This window comes from Cucurbita maxima, unplaced genomic scaffold, assembly GCF_002738345.1.
Source record: "Cucurbita maxima cultivar Rimu unplaced genomic scaffold, Cmax_1.0 Cma_Scf00319, whole genome shotgun sequence".
Lineage (NCBI taxonomy): Eukaryota > Viridiplantae > Streptophyta > Magnoliopsida > Cucurbitales > Cucurbitaceae > Cucurbita > Cucurbita maxima.
Window position 1 is genome coordinate 39,357 of NW_019272335.1, and position 8,768 is coordinate 48,124.

At 34.9% G+C, this 8,768-nt stretch overlaps 1 pseudogene; it reads right to left on the reverse strand.

The window, feature by feature from the left end:
• Positions 1 to 2,989: 2,989 nt before the first annotated feature.
• Positions 2,990 to 8,592, reverse strand: LOC111474343 (annotated as a pseudogene).
• Between the last annotated feature and the right edge of the window lie 176 nt (positions 8,593 to 8,768).

Below are 8,768 nucleotides of genomic sequence, written 5' to 3' on the forward strand. Positions count from 1 at the left end.
CATTATTAGTTTTGGCTAGCTTTGATAAAACTATTGAAATTGAATGTGAAGTATGTGGTTTGGGCACAAGTGTTGCTTTAATTCAAGATGGAAAGCACTTGATATATTTTAGTGAAAAACTAAATGGGTCAACATTGAAATATACTACCTATTATAAAGAATTATTTGCTTTAGTTCTTATATTGCATGTGTGACAACACTACTTATGGCCTAGAGAATTTGTGATCCACCTTGATCATGAAAACTTGAAGTATGTGAAGGGTCAAAGAAAACTGAACCGTAGACGTGCAAAGTGGGTGGAATTTATTGAAACATTTTCGTATGTCATCAAGTATAAGCAAGGTAAGGATAATACAGTAGCTCATGTGTTATCTAAAAGGTATGATCTCTTTACTTCTCTTACTGCAAAAATTCTTGAAGTTGAGCATATTATTGAATTATATAGAGATGACCAAGACTTTAGAACTATTTGTGCATCTTGTCTTGCAAAAAAAAAAAAAAATGGTAGATGATTATTATGTGTTTCATAATTTTTTAATTACTAAGAGTATGCTTTGTATTCCTAAATGCTCTATAAAAGATTTGTTTTTGAGAGAAGCATATGGTGGTGCCTTAATGGGACATCTTAGGAATAATAAAGTTTATAAGATGTTGCATAAACACTTTTGTTGCCCGAAGATGAAGCATGTGGCAGATAGATTTATGGATGATGCAAAGCATGTTGATTTACTACACTTAATTTAATTTGCTTCCTATTCCTATTAATTTCCTTCTAATATTTTTGTGAGTGAAACATTTAGATTTGATCAAAACATTTCAAAAGGAGGTGACTGAAAGAAGGTGATGATTTTTTCTGATTCGAGGACGAATCCTTCTGAAGAGGGGGAAGATGATAAGAATCACGGTGTTCCAAATGGACCATTTCAAAGGAGGTGATTTTTTCTGATTCGAGGACGAATCCTTCTGAAGAGGGGGAAGATGATAAGAATCACGGTGTTCCAAATGGGGAAGATTAGTAGAATCACGGTGTTCCAAATGGACCATTTCAAAAGGAGGTGATTTTTCCTGATTCGAGGACGAATCCTTCTGAAGAGGGGGAAGATGATAAGAATCACGGTGTTCCAAATGGACCATTTCAAAAGGAGGTGACTGAAAGAAGGTGATGATTTTTTCTGATTCGAGGACGAATCCTTCTGAAGAGGGGGAAGATGATAAGAATCACGGTGTTCCAAATGAACCAATTGCCAAGAAGATTCAAAAAATGTCATGAAGCGCTAAGAGCTCAATTGATTTCAAGTCTGTCGCATTAACCACTCAAGCACATCAACATTTGTTGGAAAAAACTATGTTTAATTTAATAAATTATGTAAAAGTCAAATGGTCAATTTGACTTATTCTTTGTGGAGATTAAAGGGGATCGGGAATAAATCCCGTCCACAAACATATCGGGATTGAATCCCGGCCACAAACGTCTTTTATCGGGAGACTATAAATACCCACAATAAGGTGACTTAATCTAAAAACTTCAAAAAGATTTCGGAAAATGTGATTAATCATACCATAAAAACTTCAAAAAGATTACCTAAAATATGAATAAGGTGGGTGTCTTAATCATACCATAAAAACTTCATGGTGGATCCATACATATTTGGATTTAAGAAGTTTTACAAAAGATTCAATTCCTTCCCCATATAATTGAAATCTAACTCAAAATATTAAAACTAGCTATACCCAAAATTTGATACAAGATGTCTTAATCATACCATAAAAACTTCAGGGTGGATCCATACATATTTGGATTTAAGAAGTTTTACAAAAGATTCAATTCCTTCCCCATATAATTGAAATCTAACTCAAAATATTAAAACTAGCTATACCCAAAATTTGATACAAGATGTCTTAATCATACCATAAAAACTTCAGGGTGGATCCATACATATTTGGATTTAAGAAGTTTTACAAAAGATTCAATTCCTTCCCCATATAATTGAAATCTAACTCAAAATATTAAAACTAGCTATACCCAAAATTTGATACAAGATGTCTTAATCATACCATAAAAACTTCAATTTGATACCCAATAAGTCCAAAATTTGAAACAAGGTGTCTTAATCATACCATAAAAACTTCAAAAAGATTACTCAATTATCCAAAATTTACCCAATATACCCAAAATTTGATACAAGGTGTCCTAATCATACCATAAAAACTTCAAAACGATTACCTAATTACCCAAAATGTGATACGAAATAAGGTGTCTTAATCATACCATAAAAACTTCAGGGTGGATCCATACATATTTGGATTTAAGAAGTTTTATTCTCTTTTTTTCAATTTTAGAGTATTATTTTTATGGTTTTGAGTTACAATTAGTTATTGTTTAGTGAAATATTACAAATCTAGTTGAAATAGCTTAGTTTCAAAATTAAAAAAATACAAAATAAGGTGTCTTAATCATACTTCCAACCACCATCATTTCAGAATAATTGATATGCACTCTCTTCTTTAAGACAAAAGATTCAATTCCTACGCCATATAATTGAAAAAAGATTACCCAAAATGTGATACAAAATAAGGTGTCTTAATCAAACCATAAAAACTTCAAAAAGATTACCCAAGATGTGATATGAAATAAGGTGTCTTAATAATATCATAAAAACTTCATGGTGGATCCATACATATTTGGATTTAAGAAGTTTTACAAAAGATTCAATTCCAACGCGGTATAATTGAAAAAAGATTACCCGAAATGTGATACGAAATAAGGTGTCTTAATCATACCATAAAAACTTCATGGTGGATCCATACATATTTGGATTTAAGAAGTTTTATTCTCTTTTTTTCAATTTTAGAGTATTATTTTTATGGTTTAGTTGAAATAGCTTAGTTTAAAAATTAAAAACTTTTCATTTTATTATATCTTCATTAAATTTTTCATTATCATTTATTCTATAGAATTTAAAAAAAAAAAAAAAGATAAACAAAGTCTTTATGAAAAGGTAGGAATTTCAACCGAGCATAACTTCAACTGAACATTCTCAATCGGCAGCTGATCCTCGGGAAAGTCACATCCACCGCTTTTCGCTGCCTTAGCCAGCGGAGCACATGGCCGCGGATCCACATCTCTACTAAATCCCTCAATGTTCGTACAGTTCCACTGCAACTTTTTAGGCGTCGCCGACAATCCAATCTTCAATTCGAAACACAAATATCCGTGAATGGATCTCCTGAAATCCCCGCCAAATTTGCCAACATATTAACATTCTCGACCACCACATCTCTGTAATTAATGTTCTTAATCAATGGCAATGCCGAGGGATCGAACTTGTCATCCGCATGCGATTTGTAGTCTCCAGTTATCCAGAAGACGTATTTCATCGTGGATAGAAACATTCTTCGGACGAAAATGTCCTTGACGAAACCGCCTCGTTTGGGAGCGGTTTTGATTCTAACGGCAGACTATGTGTTGATTGCTGTAACGTTTTCGATCCTTACGTTGCGGATTCCACCGGACATTTCGCTGCGAAGGGAAATGCCTGCAGAATCTGATGAGATGCAAGTGAGTCGGCGAATGACGAGGTCCTCGGTCGGCATTCCGAACTTGATACCGTATTGGTCCCATCCGCTCTTGATGGCGATGCAATCGTCACCGGAGACAATGTAGCAGTCTTCGATTTTAGTGTTGGAACAAGAATCTGATAAATTGAATGGAGAATTAGGGAAAGGGATTGAGGAAGAAAAGAACCCTAAGGTTTTAAAGGAGAAGAAGAAGGGAACCTGAATTGATTCTGTCGGTGTTGGGTACCGTGACTGGAGCCAAGATGGTGAGCCCTTGGATAATCACATTTCTGCATTTTCACCCATATTAAGATATATAATAAAAAATTCTTTTTGGTCGGGAGTAATTTGAATTGTATACTTTTTTTGAAGCATAATCCTAAAATACAAGGATAACGGAACGGAAGCGAAATAGCCTAACCTACTATAAATCGGATGGACGAACCAAGAAGGTGAGTTGATCAAAGTGAGATTCGAGATCTGGATTTGATCAGAGTACATGATCTCGATCACATATGGCCGTGTTACCTTGAGCTCCCCTTTCTTAAACTTTTCCCACCAAGAAGATCCCTGCCCGTCGATTGTACCGTTGTTACCTACACCGTGTCACCAACCCAACTTTATTTTCTATAAATGTTCTTTTTATGTTGTCAGTTACCTTAGTTTTTTTTATTTAATTCTGATGGCAGGGAAGCTTGTTATAATTTTGCAATCCATTTAAAAAAAATTAGAATGTTAAAAGGTAAGAAAAAATAATCACCAATGATAACCACATTGGTGAGATTAGTTCCAAAGATGAGACTGTTGTACCGTCCACCAAGAGCATGCATCTCTTCCCCTCCCATAAGATGGGAGAACTTCTACCAGTGGCCATTCTGATTCATTGTGCACCATTAAATTAAATTATGAGGAACAAATCTAACTCATTTATTTTGGATTAAAGATTAAAATTCAAATCACCTATGAGGAACAAATCTAACTCATTTATTTTGGATTAAAGATTAAAATTCAAATCACCACTCACAAAGTTGATAGGTTTATAAAAATAAAATACTCGATAGGTCGAACCTGGGATGCAAGAATTTTAGCNTAAAAACTCAAAATAAAATTGTAATTAACTACTCATAAAATCACTAGACTATTTAATTGCAAATCTATTAGCTAATATAGAAATTAGCTATTTTTTTTATCCATTGTCAGAGTGATCTTTCAAACTTTAGGGCAAATCTTTTTTTTAATAAAAGAATATAGAAGGAATATATGGTAAATTTTGCACATTTTAAAATAAAAATGATGAAAATTATAAAAATGTATAAATATGTGCTATATACAAATACATAATGTAACACACACACATATATATAGCCTTTCTGTTTATGTATATGTATAGGTATGTATGTATTTATGCATGTATATATGTATTTATTATATGTGTGTAAGTGTGTGTTGCGTAATACATACATGTATATGCACNCTGCCGCCATTATGCTGAGATGTTCAATCGCTTTTCGGGACGCGTGAGTATTTGAAGTTACTCCGTCACCGACGCCGCCAAACTTCGTTAACAACGCTGAGTGTTTCTGACAATTGATCGCTTGAAATTCTAGGGAGTTCGAACTTAGACGCGGATTCATAGCGTCCACGGTGGCTAAGCTCACCAATGCCAGTACGATCACGGCTGAGATTCTCGCTGCTGTAACCTACCGAAAAAAATCAAAGATGATTCAATATCTTTTTGTTGGTTACATTTTCGAATTTTATCGAGAATAGTAAGGATCCACGAAAAAAAAAGTTCTTCAATAAACCATTCGGGGTTTTGAACAAAAACCCATAATCATTTGAAGTGATTCCAAACAAAAACCAATGAAAGTAGAAGAACAAGCCAAGCTCACAAGATCAATACAAAGAAAACAANAGGGATTCCAGTTGTAAGATATCTAATGAAACCGTCGCTGGAATTGAGATCTCATTCAAAGAGAAAGATATCAAATATCCGGAGTTTCTTTTTGTATATTATATGGATGATCAGATCCGCAAGGACCATGATTGGGAATTGTTTGATCTTCTTTCTCCAAGGAAGAGGCAAAACATAATCAACTTGAATTCGGGACAGCTATTTGAAATCTTAGTGAAAGACTGGATTTGTTATCTCATGTTTGCTTTTCGTGAAAAAATACCAATTGAAGACAATTCTAAAGTAGGACGGTATGGTTTCGATCCTATCTGGGTGCATACATACCAAAGCATAGATGACAATTCTAAAGTAGGACTATAACATCATGTCGCACCCGTTTCTCTCCTCTCATAATGTATCTATTTAATCTCTCGACCACCAAAAGACTAGTCTATGAAACAAAGGCCTTATGGCAGCACTGAATCATCACCACACATGATACCATATATGGTCTAGGGATATTATGGTTCTTGATAAGAATCACGGTGTTCCAAATGTTCCAACTAGACCTATTACAGAATCCAAGGCTAAGAAGAGTCAACAAGTATTCATTCTTCATCTACAAAATTGGATAGACTCGGTTCAACCATCATTTCATGTGTTACAAGCTGATTCAGTTGAGGAATAACCATTTGGAGCTTCAGAAGTGAATATTTGCACGGTTGAAGTAGCGGATGAAATTGCTATAAATTGTGATTTATTATTTTTAATTTTATAATTTTTGTAATGCGCAAAAGGGTGAAAGTTATGGGTCAAATTGACTTCTTCTTTTGTTGAGATTCTAGGGGATCGGGATAAATGTTAGTGGCATTTGAAGAATTGAAAGTTTCTTTTGTGGGAAGACTTAAATACCAACAAATTATTATGTAAAAGGCAGATTTCGGATGAATGAAATTGAGATCTCAAAGTGAGACTTTTACCCTTAGAACTTCGAGTATCATCTTTGTCATTTCTAAGTTTCATGCAATTCTTATGGTAGATATTTGAGCCATTCAATCAAGCCTTCATCAAGTTCTATTGTGGAGTACCGAACAAGATTCCAAATCTTGCTTCTAGATCTTTGATCTTAAGAGGTAATCTAATTCTAGCCTTATCTCTTAATTGATCTGAATTTTGTATAAGTTGGTGTTGATTTCTTTGATTCAAGGGTTCTTGCTTCAACAAAATCTTGGATCATCGGGCTGAGAATTAGGGTTGTCTTATCAGGAAGATTACCTAAAAAGAAGAGGGCCACCGAACGGAATAGAAAACCAAAAAGAAAGAAGAACCCTAATTCAGCAGCAGTTGATAGGAGAAGGAAAAGAAAACAAAGAAGGATAGGTTAAGGATAGATTAAGGCAAAAAGGTGGATGAGAGAGCTCAAAGTAGGGAGATTTCCATCGAAGGACAACAACAAAGCTTGATAACTCTTAATCATTTCCTCTCTTTTCTTATTCTTTCACGATTAAGATGTTGATTCCTACGTTGAAATCATTTTGTATGAAGAGTTAAGCCTTACAGGGGAGGGGGAAGAGTTTTATGTAGTTTAAGTATGTTGACGGTGTGATTTTATTTTATTAAAGAGTTGTTACTAATGATTTACATGTTTGCTTATTTGGCCATTTTACATGCAATAGTTGTTCTCTTATCGTTCTCTTGTTCGAAAGAATGAAGGGTTATGAATAATTTTTTAGCCCTGTTATTAGAAATTACAAATTTATTATTGAAGTAATTGTTAGAATTGTATAACAACTCATATACTCGATCAAGATGAACACAAAGAACAGGAGAGAGAAAATTCAAGGAAGAATGTTGGCTAAAGGTTTTATTTATGACTTTCAGGTATGTTCACCAAAACAGAATACAGAGAATGAATAAAAGTACATCTTGAAAGCATTGCTTGATGGGGTATATATCGTTTCAGTTTACTGAATAAAATGAATAAAAGTACATCTTGAAAGCATTGCTTGATGGGGTATATATCGTTTCAGTTTACTGAATAAAACTTTGCTAAATCTTTACGAAATATCTACCATATATATCTCTACCAGATCTTTAGTAAATATTTACGGTAAATGGGCATCAGGCTCCATATCTCAACAATCTCCCACTTGTAGACTGATCGCAGCCAACNAAGCTTTGCTAAATCTTTACGAAATATCTACCATATATATCTCTACCAGATCTTTAGTAAATATTTAAGGTAAATGGGCATCAGGCTCCATATCTCAACAATCTCCCACTTGTAGACTGATCGCAGCCAACTAAGAATTTCATTCTCAATCTTCATTGCACCATACCAATTGAGGCTTTGCACAACCTCAACCTTCCAACGTCAACATGTTTGTTGGATTCTTTACACCCTCTATCTTCTCCAAACACATCACCATCTTCCACTGATCTCCGAGTGAAATGGTATCGTCTTCTGTGTTTTGTCTTTAAATGATAGACCGGGTTCTTCATCAACTGCTTGTCACTCTAACTATCTACTTGAAGAATCTTCTTGCACTTCTTGCGCAATTCTTCTTAACAGTTTGTCATCCATATCATCTTCTTTGCAGCTTCAGCTATTTCCGCATACTCAGCTTCATTAGATGAAAGAGCAACGCATTTCTGAGGCCTAGACATCCTATCATCCATGGCTTTCTCCCACTTGGTTGTATCCTCCAACTGTAGGTCGTCATCAAGGGACTCTGGTTCTCCTTCGTCAGTCACGACAAATAATGTAATAAAGGTGAATATCTATCTGGTGCTCTGATAGCTTTGGATGATCTCCTCAACACCTGCTCAGGTGTAACTTGCTCTGCGTCTGGTTCTTCAGTAACGGTCTTAGAAGTTTCACGAGCTTCCGCTCTAACATCATTGGTTGAGTTTTCCTGCGACTCAAGCTCAACTCTCACTTGCTTCATAGTCTCAAAGTTTATCTTCTCTTTGTCCTCGTATAAGACTTTTTCATCAAAGGTTACGTCACAATGTCTTGGGATTTTCCTATTCTTGTCATCCCAAAATTTGTACCCGAACATGCCAGAGTCATAGCCTATGAAGTAGCACTTCACAACCTTAGCATCAACAAAATTTGTACCCGAACATGCCAGAGTCATAGCCTATGAAGTAGCACTTCACAACCTTAGCATCAAGCTTGTCCCTTTTCTCTGGATTGATGTGAACATATGCATTACAACAAAAAGTTCTCAAGTAAGAGTACGTGACTTCCTTCCAGCAAGTTGAACTTCAAGGGTACTGACGATCCTCTATTGATCAAGTAAGCTACATTATT